The sequence below is a fragment of the Nicotiana tabacum genome, chromosome 8 (genome assembly GCF_000715075.1).
Source record: "Nicotiana tabacum cultivar K326 chromosome 8, ASM71507v2, whole genome shotgun sequence".
Classification (NCBI taxonomy): Eukaryota; Viridiplantae; Streptophyta; class Magnoliopsida; order Solanales; family Solanaceae; genus Nicotiana; species Nicotiana tabacum.
The window spans coordinates 152,363,483-152,384,120 of record NC_134087.1 but is presented as its reverse complement, the minus strand read 5'-3'; positions in this window follow the sequence as shown (position 1 = coordinate 152,384,120).

Genomic DNA, 20,638 nt, shown 5'->3' with positions numbered 1-20,638 from the left:
TTCGCAATTTTCGCGTTGCCTTATCTCAGGGCTTATGATTTTGGAGTCCAGACCCGGAGGTCATTTAAGTGTTGAATTGTTGACGCCAGTCTCCGAGTGTTCGGGACGTTTTCGGCAAAGGAGTTGTTTTTGCAAAGGTGTTGAGCCTCTTTTGGAGCGTGAGATGCTATGATGATAAATATTCTTCAATTATTTGGTACAAGTGTACACGTTTCACCGTCGGGGGCTCGGCTATATGGATACGATTCGTTCGACCGCTTGGCCCGGTACATCATTTTCCTATAGGGACCTGATTCGGCATCTTTTGGCTTTTCCGAGCGGATGACCTTCGGGGGGGATGCCCCTTAGTGTTCGAGGTTAATTGCAAAAGAAGCCTCGGACACTTGTTGAGTCTCCCTTAGGTAGCATGCATATGCTGCCTCGTTAAAAACCTTACCGGTAAAACCCTTTCGGCATAAAAACTCGGTCGAAGCAAAAGAGTGCAACAGATGCTTTAAAACCTCAAGGTCTTCGAACTGGGTTATCGTTCTGACTACTTTGATCGGGCGCCTGCATAGGGGTTAGTCTGAAATACGATATTAAAAAAGGGATATGGTTATACCTTAGTGTGAGACGCGCCGGCGATTTTTTGAGGACCGATATGTTCCAATAACTCGAAATGAGGATGTGGTACAGTCCTTTATTTTGTTTAAATGGGCTTAATAGGGGGTGTGGCTTGATTACCCTTTGGCTCTTTTGCGAGCGAAGGATAGGTACCGGTGCCACGTTGTGTACCGCGAACATTTCCCTTGCCGCATATTGTTCCCTGTAGACGATTTTAATCCCACCCTTTGTCAGGAATTTCATCATTTGGTGCAGAATGGACGGTACTACTCTCATACAGTGTATCCACGGCCACCCGAACAAGGCATTGTACCTCATGTTTCCTTCGATGACATAGAATTTGACATTCTAGGTTGTGCCAGCCATGTTGACTGGGAGGGTGATTTCTCCTTTCATTGTTTCACTTGCCATGTTGAATCCGTTGAGGACTCGAGTGGCGGGCACGATTTGGTCAAGCAGTCCAAGCTTTTATATCACCCTCAGCCCTGATGATATTGGCCGACCTACCTAGATCCACGAGTACAAGTTTTATTTGAAAAGAATTCACAAGGAAGGAGATTACCAGTGCGTCATTGTGAGGTTGAGACAAGGTCTCGGTGTCCTCTTCGCTGAATGTGAAGGCATCCTCGGGAATATATCCTCGGGTTCACTTTTTTCTGGTGATGGATATTTTTTTCCTTCTCATTATGGGTTCCTACGGGGCATCGACGCCTCCCAAGATCTTGTGGATGACATGTTGTGGCTCATTTGTTTCGTTCTTCTTGGCCGCCTCTCTTTCTCGGAACTAATTTTTGGCTCGGTCGCTGAGGAATTCTCAGAGGTGACCTTTGTTAAGTAGTCGAGCTACCTCCTCTCGGAGTTGGTAGCAATCCTCGGTCCTGTGGTCGTGCGTGTTGTGAAACTCGCACACTAAGTTATGATTCTTTTGTGAAGGGTCCGATTGTACAGGTCTGGGCCACCTGGCGTCTTTGATTTTACTGATGGCGAACACGATGTATGATACATCGATGTTGAAGTTGTATTCTAATAAGTGAGGTGCCCCCGTTGGTCCCACGTTACTATCGAATCTGGCTCTGCTGATGGGTCCCCGAGGATCTTGTCCTCGGTCTATCCTTCGATCATTGTGAGGTGGATTGCGCCTCGGGGCGTTCCTCCTATCTTCGATGTATAGCCGATACCTTTCTTTGTTTGGTTTTGTCTCCTTTGCCAGGAGCCTGCTTGGATCTACTGAGTCCAAAGGGGCTCCCAACTGTTCATCCTCAGGCCTGATTTTTGACTGGTACCAGTTGTGGACGTCCGACCAGGCCACAGCTGGATACTCGAACAAATTTTGTTTCAACTGTTTTGAAGCCATCGAGCTTCGTTCATTTAAACCTTGAGTGAAAGCCTGCACTTCCCAGTCGTTAGAGACTGGTGGTAGCTCCATACGTTCCATTTGAAAGCGAGATACGAATTCACGCAGCATCTCGTTCTCCCTTTGCCTAATCTTGAAAACGTCAGATTTCCTCATTGCTACTTTGATGGCACCGGCATGTGCCTTTACGAAGGAGTCTACTAGCATGGCGAATGAGTCTATGGAGTTAGGAGCTAAGTTGTGATACCACATCATGGCCCCTTCGAGACTGTTTCCCCGAACTTTTATAGTAATACGGACTCGATCCCGTCGTTCTTTATATCGTTGCCCTTTACTGCACACGTGTAGGCAGTAACGTGTTCATTGGGGTCTGAGGTCCTGTTGTACTTTGGGAGCTCTGGCATTCTAAACTTCTTTGGAATGGGTTTCAGGGCCGCTTCCTCGGGGGAATGGCCTTTGTATGAACATCTTCGAATCCACACCTTTCAGGACCGGGGGCGCGCCCGGGATCTGGTCGACCCTGGAGTTGTAGGTCTCGACCTTCTTGTCATTGGCTTCTATCATTTTCTCGCCTGATTCGAACCTTTTGGTGAGGTCCTCAAGCATTTTTACGATGACGGGGTCGGCTATCAATCCGTTATTGCTCGATCTCTCAGGTCCTGTTCGGCTCGGGGAGCTGTCCTCGGTGCTACCGTGCTAGGAGTTTTCTAGTAACTTTGCAGCTGAGCAATAGCTAGCTGTTGTGCCTACAACATTTCAAAATAGCATGAAGGCTAACCTCATGTTCTTCCCTAGTTGGGGTTTTCTGTTCTTCTTTTTGATCCCCTTGGTGCACGCTCATGTCAGTGTGGGAGCTTATGTCGATGTGCTGGGCGTCGCGTGAGACCGCATCCACGGGGATTGGCTCCGGCGCATTCCCAGGGTTTTGTGGCAGCACAACAATATCTGGAACAGCCACACAGTTTTCCCCATGGTCCTCAAGATTGTTGTTTTCATCTCCGTTTACCGAGTGAGACATTTTGACCTGAAATCGAAGATCTTGGACAAGAAAAAGCGTGAAAGATAACTTGCGTTATGTAGTAAAACCAGCATGAAAATAATCACTATTATTTTTAGCCCCACGGTGGGCGCCAAACTGTTTACCGTGAAAATGGTAATAACAATTAAATTTGTTGATGGGACTCTAAAAACACGTGATCTATTTTTATGCTAGTTTGTTAAGCAGTTGATGTTTTGTGTGAGACTTGGAAAAGAGATAAGAGTTAGGAATAGGGTAATAACCAAACCACCAAGTAAGCTATTCGGGGCCTCGAGCCTATCGTTTCGGGGCCTCGAAGTCAATTCCAGTGCTCGGACTCGAGCTGTCGTGGATGATCCGGGTATAGCTAACAATTATGAAATAATTAAAGAGGGCTCTTTATGGCCAATGATAAGCAATGAGTGATGAACAAATATGAGGATAATAAACGAAAGATATAATATCAAGAGAATATGTTAGATAGTTCTTGCATATTTTCGTCTGGAGCAACTGAAGTGACCAACCCTTACAAAGTGATAAGGATCCCCTTTATATAGGAGGGAAATCCCATCATAGTACAACAAGCATTAATTACAAAGATATAGAGATGTGACCACTAGATGACACCCGGACTCAGGTCTTAGAGTAGCTCTCTAGGCTCTATCAGTATTAGCCACGTGCCTTGGGAACTCCCCATTTCCGCCGTGGCTATGGTTGACATTATCACAAGACCAAGTGTCGACGAACCTCGAGGGAGGAATCTCAATCGTAGTGTTGTAGCCCCGGGACTTCGAGATGGTCTTCCGAGGTGCTTTGATAATGAGAAATTGGACCATCCGATTTCACCGTATACAAGTTACCCTGGGTAATATCTGGCTGCTATAGAAATAAAGTTTTCGAAAAATATGCATGCATTTGATAAATATAATGTAGTAGTATGTGATATCAAGTAATTTAGATGAATCCCTGACTGTGACACATTTTGGGGACATTGCAACCTCCTTGCATTAGAATTTTGAGAGTTCCTCTCAAAATTCTGCCCCAGTTTAAATGCAATACTTCTGTTGTTCCGTGTATGACAAAGTCGGCTGAACTTGCTTTAGAATTTTGAGGGTCAACCTCAAAATTCTGCCCCAGTTTTCTGATCATGGCAAAATGAAGATTTTATTAAGATGTGACTAAACCCACAGGGCTGCCTACGTATCCCCTCTTAAATGGGAATCAGGTCAAGCGTAGTTCAGTTACATCAAATGAAGAAATGTAGACAATCCTAAACATAGTATCTCTTGACTGCGTATGAGTTGATAGGTTTTGGCCAAATCTCTCCGTCTATTTCTGCAAGTATGAGTGCTCCTCCTATTAATACTCAATGAACCATGTCGGGACCTTGCCAATTGGGTGAAAACTTCCCTTTAGCTTCATCTTGATGTGGGGAAATTCATTTTAGCACTGATTGCCCCGGTGCGAATTGCCTTGGTCTGACCTTTTTGTTGAAAGCTCTTGTCATTCTGTTATAATAGAGTTGACCGTGACATACTGCATTCATTCTCTTTCCATCAATGAGAGCTAGTTGCTCGTATCGACTTTGTATCCATTTTGCATCGCTGAGCTCGGCTTCTTGCATGATTCTTAGAGAAGAGATTTCTACTTCGGCAGGGATAATTCCTTCAGTACCGTAAACTAATAAATAAGGAGTTGCCCCAGTTGATGTGCAAATTGTGGTACAATATCCAATCAAGGAAAATGGTAGCTTCGCATGCCATTGTTTGTAATTATGTACCATCTTCCTCAATATCTTCTTGATGCTTTTGTTGGTGGCTTCTATAGCTCCATTCATTTGTGGCAGGTATGTTGTGGAATTCTTATGCTTGATCTTGAAAGTTTCACACATGGCCTTCATTAAATCATTGTTAAGATTGGTGGCGTCGTCGGTGATGATCGACCCTGGAACCCCAAACCGACAAACAATGCAATCCCGAACAAAATATGCAATGACCTTATTAGTTATGGCTTTGTAAGATGCGGCTTCAACCCATTTTGTGAAATAGTTTATGGCCACCATAATAAATCTATACCCGTTTGAAGCAACGGGTTCGATCGGACCGATGACATCTACGCCCCAAACAGAAAAAAGGCCAGGGTGCACTTGTTGCATTGAGTTCATTGGCACTCGTATCATGTTAGCATGTATCTAGCATTGGTGAAACTTCTGGACATACCTGATGCAGTCTCTCTCCATGGTCATCCAGAAATACCCTGCTCTTAGTATTTTCTTGGCTAAGACAAAACCATTCATGTGTGGCCCGCAAGTTTTGGCATGTATTTCCTCGAGCAATCTGGATTCTTCCTTGACATCAACACACCATAATAACCCTAGGTCAGGATTCCTTCTATACAAAATTCCTCCGCTTTGAAAGAAGTGATTGGCTAACCTTCGAAGCATATGTTTCTGAGTATGAGTTGCGTGCTCCAGATATTCTCCTTTTGCTAGGTATTCCTTGATATCGTGGAACCATGGTCTTCTATCACTTTCTTCTTCAACATGATCACAATAAGTTGATTGATTGTGAATTCGTATTGGGATAAGATCGATGAAGTTCTTGTCTAGGTGTTGTATCATGGAAGATAAAGTGGCCAATGCATCTGCAAACTCATTCTGAATACTCGGAACATGTTTGAATTCTATCTTTGTAAATCTCTTGATCATCTCTTGCACACAGTACAGATATGGTAATATCTTGGTGTTTTTGGTAGCCCATTCTCCTAAAACATGATGCACCAAAATATCGAAATCTCCAATCACCAACAACTCCTGAATGTTCATGTCAATGGCCAACCCGAGTCCCAAGATGCAAGCCTCATATTCTGCATATTGTTGGTACATGGAAACCTGAGTTTTGCGGATACTAGATAGTGTTGACCTATTTCTAATACTAAGACAGCTCTGATACCCACTCCTTTGAAGTTTTCAACTACATCGAAGAACATCCTCCAACCATCATATGCTTCGGTGATATCTTCTCCCATAAATGATACCTCCTCGTCAGGAAAATACATTTTCAATGGTTCTTATTCTCCGTCTACATGATTTTTTGCCAAATGATCCGCCAATGCTTGCCCTTTGATCGCCTTCTAAGTTACATATATGATGTCAAACTCACTCAGCAATATCTGCCATTTTGCTAACTTTCCCGTAAGCATGAGTTTCTAGAAGATGTATTTCAGCGGATCCATCCTTGATATGAGATATATGGTGTAGGCACAGAATTAGTGCCTTAACTTTTGAGCTATCTATGTCAAAGCGCAACAAGTGCGCTCCAGCAAAGAGTATCGTGCTTCATAAGGTATGAATTTCTTACTCAAATAATATATGGCATGTTCTTTTCTTCCTGTCTCATCGTGTTATCCCAGAACACAACCAAAAGCCCCAACTAGTATGAACGAATAAAGCAACAAAGATTTTCTGGTTCTGGTGGGACCAGAACAGGTGGTTTAGATAAATACTCCTTGATTTTGTCGAAGGCTTTCTAGCATTCTTTAGTCCAGCTTGTTGCAGCATCTTTCTTCAGCATTTTGAAAATTGGTTCACAGATCATGGTTGATTGTGCTATGAAACGACAGATATAGTTTAGACGCCCTAAGAAACTCATCACATCTTTCTTATTCTTCGGAGGTGGCAAGTCCTGGATAGATTTGACCTTTGATGGGTCCAATTCAATCCCTCGGCGACTGATGATGAATCCTAACAATTTTCCGGCAAGGGACTCCGAAGGCACACTTTGTAGGATTTAATTTCAAATTGTATCTTTGAAGCCAATCGAAGAATTTCTTTAAGTCTGCTATATGATTTGCGCTTTTTCTGGATTTGATGATGACATCATCCACGTACACCTCTACTTCCTTATGTATCTTGTCGTGAAAAATAGTTGTCATAGCTCTCATGTAAGTGGCTCCAGCATTCTTCAGGCCAAACAATATCATTTTATAGGAGTACATCCCCCATGGTGTGATAAAAGCTGTCTTTTTGGCATCCTCTTCATCCATCCAGAACTGATGATACTCCGCGAAGCAATCCACAAAATACTAGAGTTCATGCTTGGCACAGTTGTCGATCAGTATGTGTAAATTGTGCAATGGAGAATCATCTTTGGGACTTGCTCTGTTTAAATCCTGATAATCGACACATACTCTGACCTTCCCATCCTTCTTCGAAACCGTCAAAATGTTGGCTAACCAGGTCGGATATTCAAACATCTGCGAACCTTGGCTTTGATTTGCTTAGTGACTTCCTCTTTTATCTTCAAACTCATATCTGGTTTGAATTTTCTAAGCTTATGTTTCACTGGTGGACACGTGGGATTGGTGGGTAACTTGTGAACCACTATGGATGTGCTCAGGCCAGTCATATCATCGTAAGACCATGCAAAGATATCTTCAGGAATCGGATGTATTCTTCCTTCTCTGATGGTGATAGGTGAATACTTATATGTGTTTCCTTGACTTTTTCAGAGTCCCCTAAGTTAACTGTCTCGGTCTCGTCCAAATTAGACTTAGGCTTGTTTTCAACATTTTCCACTTCTCTAACAATTTCTTCAGGTGTTATATCATCCTCCAGATCCTCTGAATCACTATCCTTATGTTGTGTTATCTCATTACATGTCACAATCGTAGGTTCATCTGGATAAGTAATAATAATACTATAGATAGAAAACGTAAAGGATAATAATAAATATAAAAATAGCAATGCATTAAATAGAATCTTGAAAACATCAAAACAAGTATGGATCGATGACTCGAGGAATTATTTCAAAATAGAATACGTTCAAAACAAAATACTGAAAATGTCTTAAATGCTCAAAATTGCTTTAAAAATAAATTATGCTAACTGCCAAGCTACTCAGGAACTCTACGGGCCAGGGATGGTGCAGCGGTCCAGTTCTTGAGAACAGCTCATTTCTCCATAATTTTAATGGTAAGGTCTTCCTCCTCCTCCTCCTCAACTATCACACTGCAGTCCATGTCTTCATCATCCAGAAATAGATTCCTTATGCCAGCTAAAGCTTCATCTTCTTCAGACCCCCATATCACATCAGCTTGTTGAAATGTCTGGTGCAAATGTGGTACTGGGTGTTCCAGTGGATAATAAGGACCACGCCATGGTGGCGACCAATCCTGATACTCTTGGAAAGTGTATTCATACCCAAGTCTGAAAGTTGTACCAAGACGCTTCAGCTGTACCGGTTTGGTGATCCCTTGAAGATTCTTGCCGAGATCCTTGCCAGGTTCATACCCTGCCCATAGTAATACGCTTTCTATCTTGTTACTCCACCATTTGTCCTTTTTTATTGTGTTGACGCACTCAATATGATGGTATGTTTCTCCACCCAGATTCCTCCTATTCTCGATGACTGGAATATTCTGATTGGTATAGATGAGATTATTCCCGTCTCCATGGATGATCACTTCCTGATGATTCCATTCAAACTTCACATCCTGGTGCAGAGTAGAGGCAACGGCCCCTGCGGCATATATCCAGGGTCATCCCAATAGTAGATTGTAAGTTGAGGATATATCCAACACTTGAAACTCAACATCGAACCAGGTCGGACTCATTTGTAAGCTGAGGTTGATTTTCCGATTGTGTCCCTTTGAGATCCATCAAATACTTTCATATTTATACTTCCTGCTTGTATCTCGTGTAGAATTTTGCCTAGCCTCTTCAAAGTAGTCAGCAGACATATGTTGAGACTTGAACCCCCATATATTAGGACCCTGGCGATGAATTTATCCTCAAATTGCACGGTGATATATAGTGCCATGTTGTGACTTAGTCCTTCCGGTGGCAGTTTATCTTCATGAAAAGTGATTTTGTGGTTTTCCAATACCTGCCCGACCATGTTGCCCATTTCCCCACTAGTGATATTGGTGGGTACATAGGCTTCACTCAGCACCTTCATCGGGCATTCCTATATGTCTCGGAGTTTTGCAGCAGTGATAAGATGGATATCTAGGCGGGAGTTTTATTCAAATGATCGACCACAGAGTATTCTCTCGCTTGCACTTTTCTCCAAAGGTCATCGAGGTCAGTCTCGATGTTTAGGCACAGCTTCTTTGCTTGTTCCTCCCAAATGCTCGAATGTATAAACCCTACCAGTTCTAGTCATGCCTTGTGCTGCTCCTGATTCTTCCACTTTTGCTTTTCCTTTCCTCCTTGCTTTCACAACATAATCCCATGGGATAGCTTCACGTTGGTAAGAGGGAGTAGGTGCTACCATCACAGTGAAGGGCGTGGACACCTCAAGTTCTAATGGCGTTGTTGTGGCTATTTCAATTTCAATTGTTCCCTGGGTTTGCGCTACAATGGGTGTGTTGGTGAATGGAGATGTTTTAGGATCATCCCCTTCCCGAATGAGTCCAATTGGCCCTTCCGGATCCCATTCTTCATCATTCTCTATCACATTTACTCCCTCACCTATGTAATCTGGGAGAGGATTGTTACGGACATTAGGTGCAGTCTCATTTGCCTGTATGACTTTAGTGTCAATTAATGTCTGGATCTTGTCCTTTAGAGTGCGACATTCATCAATAATATGGCCCTTCATGACTAAGTGATAGGCACATGTCTTGTTTGGGTTAATCTACTGAGAAGAGTTTTCCGTAGCAACAACGAGAATGGGAGTAACATAACTAGTATCCTTGAGTCCCTCGTAGAGTTGGTCTATGGGTTCAGCAATCGGAGCGTATTGTCTGGGTGGTCTGCAGTCAAAATTTGGCTTTGGTTTTTGATAATTTTTGCGGGCTAGTGGTGGTGAGTAGTAATATGCGGGTTGGGTGTTATAAGTGTGGTAGGTGGTAGTAGGTTGTTGGTATCTGGGGGGTGAAGGCTGGTATGTGGGTGGAGGTGTTTGGTATGTGAGAGGAGACTTCGGATCTTGGGCTACCATTACTGCACCCACTTCTTTCTTTTTAGAAATATCTTCTGATTGTAAAGCTTTATTTATGGCCTGGAGTTCTTAGAAATTCGTCATCATTCCGCTTTTGATCCCTTCTTCTATTATCTCTCCCATCTTGATGATATCAGAGAACTTATGATTTTCAATAACCATCAACCTTTCATAGTATTGCGGGTCTTGAGCTCTAACGAAGAACTTATTCATCTGGTCTTCTTCAATTACTGGTCTTACCTTCGCAGCTTCAGAGCTTGATCAAAGCCTACCCTGCACTATTATTGAGTAGCGAGAGAGGATTGAAGAGCTTTTACCTGATTTAGGGTCGGGATCGATTTCCACAGAGAGCTAGAATTTGGAGTCGGGTATCTATCTAGTTTAGAGTTACGTATGTGTTCCAAATTACACTTCTATACATTTTTGGGGTTTTTCTTTTACTTCTACTTTTATCAAACTACAATGGTAAATGAAACTAGATTAAACTAAGAGTTAAACTAAAACGGGTTGTTCAAATGGTTTAAAAGGCACTAGGGTAGTGACTTCCGCCTAGGTGGTCAATTAACGGATACTTGAGTCGAAGGCATGATTGACATATTTGGGGAGTATGATATAACCATTGCACGATTTTACCCACTCTACACCTCTCGGTGGTTCGAGTGATTTTTCCCAAATTGACTTTCTCAAGACTAATTGGGTATGCAAATTTGCGCAAGCAATCAAGTTCAAGTCGGGTATTACTCTCTCGAGGTTTAACCCTTTAATTGGAGCTATCAATCTCTTGAGTGCGCCCCAATTCCTTGTTGGACCAATTTCAGAGACTCAAGCTCTCTTTCTCAAGAAGAGCTCAAGTCAACTAAACACAAACTAGTGTTTGCAACCACTAATTCAACAATTAAACATGAAATTAGCCCAAATATAAAACACACATAGTCAATCTAGCCCTAAAACACAAGACCCATTAATTACTCACACTAGGGTTGAGCCACAACCCTAGCTTATAGGTTTAGCTACTCATAATTGAAGAAGAAAAGCAAGAAATAGATGAAGAACAACTCATATTAATTAGTTATTAAGATAAACAATAAGATTCAATGTTGAAATGTAGATAATATTGCCCAAAATAGCTAAAGACTTTGAACCCACGAGCGCAGCTACAGCTAAAAACTATCTGATACCCTAAAAATGGGAAAAGAAGCTATTTATACTAAGCTGAAAAATCTGGACAAAAATATCCCTGCGGGGCTAGTGCGGACCGCACAAAATGGTGTGCGGCCGCACTAAGGCTCTGCACTTAAAAACTCATCTCTCTGAACTCAGGCATTGCGGACCGCAGAGAATGGACTGCGGCCGCGAAGGCTTCTAGTGCGGTCTGCATGAAATGGAGCGTGGACTGCATTGGCTTGAAACTTAGAAGTTGGCACTATCTGATCCTTCTTACTGCGGACCGCACTAAATCGAGTGCGGCCGCATTGATCCTAGTGCGGACCGCACAAAACCTAGTGCGTCTGCATTGCCCTTTTTGCCTGAATGCCACCTCTCTGAACCTCCTTATGCGGACTGCACATAATGGTGTGCGGCTGCATTGGCCCTATTTTGCCTAAGCTTTGTCTTGTCTTGGTACTTGTGCAAGTTTCACTCCTTTTGAGCTGATCTTTGACATCTTGTCACTTTGTTGATCAAACCTGCAATCAAGCACAACTTGTGAGCCTTTTGGGACTATTTTGTACGAATTTCTAATCAGAACATAAGCAAGAAGGAGTATAAAATGCATCAAAATCCCTAGTTATCAACTCCCCCAAACTTAAGCTTTTGCTTGTCCTCAAGCAAACAAAATAAGACCCACCCCTTAAGAGAACATCCAAGAAAATTTCAGTTGTCCTAAAGTAACCTCATCTAGAATCAATTGGGACTAACAATTGCCCTCAATACAAATGAATCATTAACAACTTTTTCTCTTTGAAACTCCATGGATTAAGTGCGACACAAGAGCATCAAGAATTGACTCAACACATCAAAGAACTCTTTCTATTACTTTGGTCATTGTGGAATCCAAACTCACGCATCCTCAACTCTCCCTCAGCAAACCTCACTTATAGAATAGTGGCACTCAGAACGAGGTTATTGGAAATACACTCATCTCTCTCAAGAAAAAGTCACAAGTACGGCTCCAAGTACCATACGCTTGCCCCTTTATGTGAGTCACCACTAATGTAAGCTTCATTCAACTCAAGATCATATAGGGCTTTCGTGGAGACATTGTGAAGGCTTTTGGTTCAGGGTAGGAGATGTTTAGTCTAAGTAGGTTCCATCTTCCCTTAAGCACTTCTTTTGTTTCATTTGGCACACATTCACTTGACTCTTTGAGTCATTTCACTTCTTTCTAAGGTGTTAGAGAGACACACTGTCACTCTTTCTTATACATTTCAAACATTTTCTCCTCTTTTTTCAACTTTCCACACCTTTCATTCGTTGCTTTTCTTGAGTCCCTTTTTATTCTTTTTCACATTGAACATTCTTTTTATCTTTTTGCTTTTCTTTCTTTTTCATTGCCTTTCCTTTTCTTCATTTTTGTGCCTTTTTACCACTTTGTTGCAATCCTCGTCTCTCCCCCCATACTTATGCTTTTGCTATGTGCTAAAGGAAAGATCGGGTGCCAAGAGAGGGTATCTTTTAGAACGGGTATAGGCTTGTATTATGGGTCTTAAAGGGAAAAGGTCTAAGGCTCAAAAGGGTTGACTAGGGATCTTATCATTGGTAGGTTATGGAAGTGTTCAAGCTATCATTTGGACCAAGAAGAGCCTATAATTATGTCTCAAGTCAAAATTCACTTAGGATTTCACCTCAACAAACATTCAGGGCAAGTTCTAGACCAATAGCTCGGGACTTGGACTTGCAATGAAATTACTCACCATACAATCTATGGGGTCGCTAAAGACATAGAGTCGGGGGCCCACAATGACCTTAGATAAGATTTGAGCACACACTGGCCCCGAAAAACCACTTGATGATTATCGGTCAACACAAGAGTCTCAAGGTCACGACTTTTACCATCCTAAATACAACAATTTGTTTTTGACTATAAGATCAAAGGCAAATATGTTAGGCCCAAGTGAAGCTTTGATTGAGGCACCCTTTACGACTAACTACTAAAAACAAAAAAGAAAAATGGACTCAAACCCTTAAAAAGGTTGTCACGCCATCCATCATTGGGAAGAGCCACCTGGTTCACACAAAACTCCACCTTTGGAAAGAACCGTGGCATTAAGAAAACCAAAGGCTTATTACAAACTTTCAAAACAAGAAGCTACGAATCATAAATAAGAAGCTAAGAACGGAAAGTTGCGGAAAGTAAAATGAATATATACAAGAAGGGATTTGTCGAATATACAATAGATGGGATGAATATGTACAATGTAGCATAACTTTATATACAGACCCAAAGTAAAATAAAAGTGCGATAAATGTAACGAAATGTTAAAATTATATACAACCCAAAGATGAAAAGATAAAGAAATCATAAAAAGTATCGAATATATATACAATCATCTGAATGAATCCATAAAAGTAGGGCCTACCCCCTCAAATGAAAGTTGGCATTGTCCCCAATGCCAACTAAACTAAATAAAGCACTAAAAAGAGAAAGGGAAAAATGATATAAGGACTCCTTATGGCATGTCTGTCTGCATGGGCTCCTGAGTGGTCCCTGGGTCATTACTGTGCTCGGGAACCTCAAACTAGTTCCATGTGGCCTGCTGCTATGCTGCTTGGACCTGGGCCTGGACAGGCTCCGGAGGTGCATCATGCGGCTGACTGGAGGAGGTCTTTGGTGGGTCTGCCAATTGGATGACTGCATCGTCCGCTCTGGGAATCATCCTCTTCCTCTTGGAAGGCCTCTAGGACTGCTCGAGCAGGGGATGAGCTGATGGTACTGGGTCCTGTAGCAATAAATCCAAAGGCAGATGATCTATCTTCATTCTGTCAACATCAACCCTCAGCGCCTTTATGAACTCCATAGAAGCCCGCGTCTTTCTCAACTTCTTGTGCTCCTTAGCAAGCTCCTTGAGAGACAGGTTGTGTGAAGCAACTGCATCTGTGATCACCTTCTGAGTGTCGAGGATTTTCTTTTGGTTGGCTAAAATCTCCTTGAGAGCATCCTCTTTGGACTGGGGGGCCCGTGGAGGTGGAGGTGCCGACTGAGCCTCTACTGTGGTAGTGAGGGTAGACAACTTGGATGATGCAGTCTGCATCCAGTTGTTGATACTGAGAAGAGTCTGGTTCAGTCGGTGGGAAGTCACTGGATGACACGGGAAGAAGGGATCTCCGGGTCTTCTGAGGTGGATGGGCCAGGAGGGATATCAGTGGAGGTGGAGGCAGGCTGAGCAGGAGCCACTACCACAATTGGCTCTTCAGACTGGTCAGTTGGAGCTGTAGATGTGTTCCCTTGAAGTTCTTGCTCTTGGAGTTATCATCCCCCTGCATCCTGTACCAAGAAAATGGGGCCTTCGCTTTGACCTTGATATCAAATGGCCTCTTCTCAATTTTTAGGTCTCGAAAGTACATAGTCAGAAAACTAGGGAAAGGGTAGTTTCTGTCATGCTCACTGCCAACTATTGTGATTATCCTAGACATAACATTTCTCACATTGATTGGGTACCCTGCCATGATTGAAGCCACCAAAACTGCCTGGTGAAGAGGGAGGGAGTTGTCATTAGTCGTGGGGTCCAACCTGCTACATACAAATGTTTCCCACACTCTTACCTTGAAGTTCAAACTACGTCTCAGAATCTTGACGCCCGCAGTCAACCAGTCAGGGGTGGTACCTGGGATTTCCAAATACTGTACCAGCCAGGGACGGACTTCCTCGCCCATTTCCATCTTTGCCATAAATAGTGCCCCATCCTCTTCATTAAAGCCAAGGTAGTCATTTATTGTTTTCCCATCAAACAGCACCTTCTGATTTCGCACCTTGGTCATTTTTGTGCCCTTTTTGATGTGGGCAACATTGGTGTAGAATTCCTTGACCAAGTGCTCGTTGGCATCGACACATTCACCCAGAAAGTACTCCTAGTTAATTCTCTCCCTAAACTGCCTCCTCACATTGGGGTTGTGAGGCAGTAGATCTCTATCAACAAAACTCCGCTACTGGATTAATTTCCTCACCGGCCACCATTCCCTGAATTTGTGGTACGCTACCTCACTAACAAACCGGTCTTGCCACACCTCTGGTTTCCTAGTTCTAGCAATACCCCCACCTGAGGTTCACCCCCTTCTCCAACTACTTCTTTTCCTCCTACTTCCTCGTCATTACCTACTCCACCCTCTCCAGATAATGAAGTTGTAGGAGAGGTGGAGTATTCATCCCCACCGCCTTCAGCTGAGCCCTCAGACGACCCAGAAGATACATTTACTGACACTTGGGCAGCGGGGAAAGTAGGAGTGTCTATTAGTCTGTTTCTCTCCGCCAGTCAGAGATGTATTCTGGGATTGAGTCTGAAGATATCTCCCGGGAGGGCTCGTACTCACTCCCAGACATGTCAATGGCCCTATCAGTAGCTTTAATCATCTTCCTCATATTTATTATGTTTTGTCGGGCTTGAACAGTCAATCTTACCATTTTTTGTTTCCCTCCCCGGGAGGATTCTCCTCTGCCTGGTTGCTTAGAGCCTTTACCTCTTTGTTTCACCATTGTCTGCAAACACAATCCAATCAGCTTATTAGTATCAATAGAAGCAGTTAAGAAACAGAGTTGCAAAACATGAAGGAAAAGTTGAAGACAGTTTTCAGAAGTCACACAGTGCGAACCACACAAAATGGTGTGCGGCCACACAGGGGTTAATGCGGACTGCACAAAAAGGTCATGCGGTCCGCACAGAGGTGGGGTTCAAACCACCCACTCTTTGTATCCAGGTAGTGAGGACCGTACAAAATGTAGTGCAACCGCACAGGGAACAATGCGGACCGCACAAAATGTAGTGCGGCCACAGTCCCCAAGGTTTAGCTTTTAGGACTTTCATCAATGCGGTCCGCACAAAATGTTATTGCGAACTACACAAGGGCACCGCGGACCGTATAGAAACGACTGCGGTCTGCACTAAGTGCCCAGCTGTGACACTAAGTTAGGGTTCAAGGTATTTTTGATTTTAAGCCCAAATTTGCACCTAAGTAATGTCCCTAAGTGATTGCCCATTGATTTTAACTACCTATGTCTATTTTAATGAAGAGATTAACTACCCTAACTTAATCTATGAAAGAAATAAAGGAAGAAAAGAATAATAGCCAAGTAAAACAAAAAGAAAAAGAAAATAACAAAATTTAAAGCAATTAAATAGACATTAAGTTACCAGATGTGAGATGAGATGAAGATTAACAAGTCTAAGCTATGAATTACGAGTAACAGGCAAGATGAACAGTGCTTTTAATATTTCTAAGAGTAAAGGATCGAAAAGTGTAACTGTTGGGCCTCAGGTACTATTTATAGAAAAAGTCCTGGGGCCCAGCTTACCTAGCCCAGTGCGGACCGCACAAAATGGACAATGATCCGCACTGCACATCAATTTTCAATTCTGAGGAGGCAACACACTGCGGTCCACACAAAATGTCATGCGGCCATGGTGGTCCACCGCGGACCGCACAAAATGTAGTGCGGCCATAGTGGCGGACTTCAAAGAGGTCGATATTTCACCCTTCACTAGTGCGGTCCGCACTAAATGTAGTGCGTCCGTATTGCAAAGTTCAGAGACCTATCTTGTAACATCTCACAACCAGTTAGTCCAAAAACAAATCCTATCCTACAATGAAAATCAAAGAAAAACAAGAAGAAAAACACATGGGTTGCCTCCCAAAAAGCGCCTAATTAACGTCGCGGCACGACGCAGGTTACCATCACATCATTTGAAATAAAGGGCCACCAAGTGGTTGTCATCAATTTTTTCCAAGTAGTTCTTGACCCTATGCCCATTCACTCTACAAACTTCACTATTTTTGTTCTTTAAATCAAGAGCACCAAACAGGGTCACACACACCACTTCAAAAGGTCCACTCCATTTTGACTTGAGCTTTCCTTGAAACAGACGTAACTGGGAGTTGAACAAGAGAACCAAATCGCCTACTTTGAACTCCTTTCCACGAGCTTATTTATCATGAAGGTACTTCATCTTGTCCTTGTACAAGGATGAACTGGAGTAGGCATGGAATCGGAATTCATCAAGTTCATTAAGCTGCTCCATACGAAGATTGGCTGCAACATCCCACTTAAGATTTAGCTTCCTCAATGCCCACATGGCCTTGTGCTCTAACTCAACCGGTAGATGACAAGCTTTCTCAAACACCAATCGATACGGAGACATACCAATCGGAGTCTTGTAAGCAGTCTTATAAGCCCATAGAGAGTCATCCAACTTCTTTGACCAATCGGTCCCATTTGCATTGACCGTTTTTGACAATATGCTTTTGATTTCCCTGTTGGAGACTTCAACTTGACCACTTTCTTGAGGATTATAGGGAGTAGAAACTTTGTGATTGACACCATACTTTGAAAGCAAAGTGTCGAAAGCTCTATTGCAAAAATGAGACCCCTCCCCCAATCACTTATGATTGCACGCGGAGTACCAAACCTTGTGAAAATGCTTTTCTTGAGAAATGCAACAACACTCCAGGCTTCATTGTTGGGCAAAGCCACGGCCTCAACCCACTTTGAAACATATTCCGCCGCCACAAGAATGTAAGTGTTCCCACATGAGCTAACAAATGGGCCCATGGAATCAATGCCCCACACATCAAAAATATCAACCTCAAGGATGGTATTGAGAGGCATCTCATCTTTCTTTGAAATTCCACCAGCTCTTTGGCATTCGTCGCATCTCTTCACAAAATCACCCGCATCCTTGATCAAAGTTGGCCAATAAAACCCACAACTAAGAACTTTAGAAGCCGTCCTAGCCCCGCTATGATGGCCACCATAGGGAGAGGAATGACAAGCTTCCAAGATACTCAATTGCTCTTCCTCTGGGACACACCTTCGAATCATACCATCCGTGCAAATCTTGAACAAGTACGGCTCATCCTAATAGAGATCCAAACTATCCCGCTTGAGCTTCTTCCTTTGGTTAGAAGAGAGCTCACATGAGATTATACCAGTCACAAGGAAATTAGCAACATCGGAAAACCATGGCATATCATTCATCGACACCGAAAGGAGTTGTTCGTCGGGAAATGAATCATTGATCTCTAGGCCGTCACAAAGACTCCTCTCCTCCTCCAAGCGGGACAAGTGGTCCGCCACTTGGTTCTCACTACCCTATGGGTCCACAATCTCCAAATCAAACTCTTGAAGTAACAAGACCCATCGCATTAGTCTAGCTTTGGAATCCTTCTTCTTTATCAAGTACCGGAGTGCGACATGGTCGGTATGAATAATAATCTTAGCACCCATAAGATATGGCCGGAATTTTTCCGTTGCGAACATAATAGCCAAAAGTTCTTTCTCGGTCACCGTGTAGTTCATTTGAGCATCATTCATTGTCGTGCTCGAATAGTACACCGGATGAAACATTTTGTTCACTCTTCGACCCAAAACCGCCCCAACCGCAACATCGCTCGCATCACACATGAGCTCAAAGGGTAACCTCCAATTAGGCGCGGTAATGATAGGAGTGGTGGTCAACTTATGCTTGAGAAGTTCAAAGGCTTGCATACATTTTTCATCAAACATGAACTTAGCATCTTTTTCCAACAACTTGCACAAGGGATTAACTAGCTTCGAAAAATCTTTGATAAATCTCCGGTAGAACCCCGCATGCCCAAGAAAACTTCGAACTCCCTTGACAGATGTAGGGGGAGGAAGCCTTGAAATCACTTCGATCTTTGCTTTATCCACCTCAATGCTATGCTTCGAAATTTTATGCCCAAGAACAATTCCTTCTTCCACCATAAAGTGGTATTTCTCCCAATTGAGGACAAGATTGGGTTCGTCACAACGGGCTAAAACTCTATCATGATTCTTCAAGCATTTATCAAATGAGTCTCCCACAACACTAAAGTCATCCATGAACACCTCCAAAATGTTTTCCACCATATCGGTGAAAATGGCCATCATACACCGCTGAAATGTAGCCGGTGCTTTACACAACCCAAAAGGCATCGTAGAAAAGGCAAAGGTGCCATATGGACAAGTGAATGTGGTATTCTCCTAATCTTCCAGAGCAATCAATATTTGGTTGTACCCAGAATACCCATCCAAGAAATAGTAGAAGGCAAGCCCAGCAAGTCGATCTAATATCTGATCAAGAAACGGCAAAGGAAAGTGATCCTTGCGGGTCACTTTGTTCAACTTGCGGTAATCCATGCATACCTCTAACTGGTGACGGTTCTGGTAGGAATCAACTCATTTTGTGAATTTGCAACCACGGTCATGCCACCCTTCTTCGGTACACATTGCACCGGTGAAGTCCAAGAGTTATCAGAGATGGGGTACACAACCCCCAGCATCTAACCACTTGATCACCTCCATTTTCATAACTTCTTGCATTGCCTCGTTCAACCTCCTTTGATGCTCCAAGGAAGGCTTTGCATCATCTTCTAGAATAATCTTGTGCATACAGAATGTGGGGATTATCCCCCGAATATCAGCTGAAGTCCATCCAATTGCCTTTTTCCGCTTTTGAAGCACCGCCAATGTGGCATCAACCTGCAGGTTAGTAAGACAAGAAGAAATAATAACTGGCAAGTAGAATTTGAGCCTAAGAACTCATACCTGAGGTGTGAAGGCAGTGGTTTCAACTCCAACACCGGAGGCTCCTCAATTGAAGGTTTTTTTGGTGGAGTCTTTCTATTCTCGAGATCCAAAGATAATTTCCTAGGCTCATAAGAATAAGAGCCCATTCCATGTAAATCATTCACGCACTCCACCCGGCTTGCATCCTCATTGACTCAAGATTCAATAGTACGGCCTCTAATGGGTCCTCAACATTGATCATTGCACTGGTGTCATCAATTATCACTGTTGTGACGAGGTCAACAAAAGAGCACACCTCGGTGCTATTGGGTTGGTTCATTGATTTGCACACATGAAAGACCACATTTTCATCACCCACCTGAAAGGTGAGTTCCCCTGCTTCCACATCGACCAATGTCTTCCCCGTAGCTATGAAAGGTCTTCCCAATATGATAGGAACTTCATAATCTACCTCACAATCCAAGATCACAAAGTCAACTGGCAAGATAAATTTGTCCACCCGGACAAGCACATCATCAATAATACCCAATGGTCTCTTCATCGTTCTATCTGCCATTTGTAATCTCATAAAAGTTGGCCTCGACTGCCCAATACCCAAAGTCTTGAAGATGAATTAGGGCATCAAATTGATACTAGCCCCCAAATCACATAGAGCTTTAGCAAAATCCGCACTCCCAATGGTGCAAGGAATGGTGAAAGCACCGAGATCTTCAAGCTTTGGGGCCATTGAATGCACTATAGCACTAACTTGGTGAGTCATATTTATAGTTTCACAATCCATAGAATGCTTCTTTGTGACCAAGTCTTTCATGAATTTTGCATAGCCCGGCATTTGTTCAAGAGCCACCACCAAAGGCACATTGATGGATAAGCTCTTTATCATGTCAATGAACTTTTTGAACCGATTCTCATTTTTCTGTTTCGCAAGCCTTTGAGAATAAGGTGGAGGTGGCCTTGGCAAAGGAGCCTTGGCTTTAGGTACA